Here is a 1,813-nt window from a genome sequence, read left to right as displayed (position 1 = left end):
TGCTTCGGGGCATATTGTAGTTGATGAAAACCAGGAGATTTATACTGCCTTGCTATGTATAGCTGATAAGATTGTTGTACCACATTCTGTGCATTACTCCAGCTGAAATTAGGATGATTGCGGTTGTTAGGATGATAGGTGGCTGGCATAGGTTATTGCGATCACTGAAAGTTGCTCACGAACTGAGCTGATTCACTAGAATTAGCACACTGATCAGTTTTATGGGCACCGACACAAAGCTCACAGACACTAGTGATTTGATTAACTCCATAATTAGCCAAAGTAGTCCACCTTCATCGTCAAAGCCTTAAGTTAAGCATCTATAGCAGTTGCTACATCCAACTCCAGAATATCTGCTACTTTCCCCTGAGTTAGTCTCTGAGAAGGATTCTGGTATTCATTAGCAGCCATCAGTTCAATCAATTCATAAGCTTCATTATAGCTCTTAGCCCACAGGGCTCCTCCTGATGCTGCATCGAGTACGGGTCTAGAAGTGGCCCCCAATCCATTATAGAAATAGTTTATAATCATCCAATTAGGCATGCCATGGTGTGGGCACTTCCTTAGCATCTCCTTATATCGATCTCAAGCCTCACACAGAGATTCTTCAGTTTGTTGAGAAAACTGAGTAAGAGCATTCTTAATTAGTAGTAGTCTTCGCCATAGGGAATAATTTAGTGAGAAATTTTTGAGCAAGATCTTCCCAAGTAGTGATAGACCCTGGTAGTAGAGAATGCAACCAGCACTTAGCTTTATCCCTCAGAGAGAATGGGAAGAGTCACAGTTTTATAGCATCTTCAGTCACACCATTGAACTTGAAAGTGTCACAGATCTCGATAAAATCCCTGATGTGCATGTTGGGGTCTTCTGTAGGAGAAGCCCCAAATTGAACTGAGTTCTGTATCATCTGAATGGTGCTTGACTTGATCTCAAAAGTGTTAGCCGAAATGGCTGGCCTAATGATGCTTCACTGAATATCATTGATCTTAGGCTAGAATAGTCCATCAAATCCTTAGGAATTTCTGTTTAATCTCCCATCACTACTAAAACTGGTTCCTCGATTTTCTCTTCTTCTTCTACCTTCTCTTCATCCTCAAAAACTTCCTTTCGAACCACTACAACTTCTTCCTCGGCTTTATCCAGAGTTCTCTTATGAGACCGCGAACGCGTATGCATACACGCTTGCTAGAGTACCTGAAATAAGACAAGGAAACTGATAAGTAACAATGTCCGAGTCAATGAACTTTAAAGATCTCTGATGACACGCGCTAATATTCACGCAAGTATACGCGATCTCAAGTAATATAGAATTATTTCTAGTTCATTCCCACAGAGACTTGCTTTGGTTAACTATGTAATTTATGCACTTATGCACCGATGATATGGTTATTATCCGATGCTAAGATGATAACAAATTGTGATTTTGATTATAACTACGATTAAACTAACAATTATAACTAAGAGAGTAAAGAGAGTTGTATATTATATGAGACAAACATGGGATTCTAACTTCATTAAATACTTCATTTAATAGCCTTATTGTTCTTAACCTTAGCATACAATGGTGATGACACTAATCAGATAACACGAAACTGCTAAACTGCCAACTTTTATTGCACGAATAATATACTACCAGACATCCACAAAAGAGATAGAAGCTGAATAAACACCAATTATATTGAGACCCTATATCTATAGAATTTGACAACATAAAGGCTTAATGCACAAGTTATCTATCATGATTACATAGGGCAAGTAAGATGGTTAAAATTACCTACAAATCATGCCTAACAATAACACATGAACCTATGCT

The 1,813-nt window shown here is 38.4% G+C and overlaps 1 non-coding gene across 1 annotated transcript; it reads left to right on the top strand.

Moving 5' to 3' along the window:
- The first annotated feature begins 541 nt into the window (after positions 1–541).
- On the top strand, positions 542–648 carry LOC141715462 (small nucleolar RNA R71). The gene has a single exon (XR_012572225.1). It is a non-coding gene; the product is annotated as a small nucleolar RNA R71 (small nucleolar RNA).
- Positions 649–1,813: the final 1,165 nt, after the last annotated feature.

Source organism: Apium graveolens, chromosome 3, assembly GCF_009905375.1.
Source record: "Apium graveolens cultivar Ventura chromosome 3, ASM990537v1, whole genome shotgun sequence".
Taxonomy (NCBI): Eukaryota; Viridiplantae; Streptophyta; class Magnoliopsida; order Apiales; family Apiaceae; genus Apium; species Apium graveolens.
The sequence above is the reverse complement of the archived record's forward strand: the minus strand, read 5'-3'. Positions and strand labels throughout refer to the sequence as shown.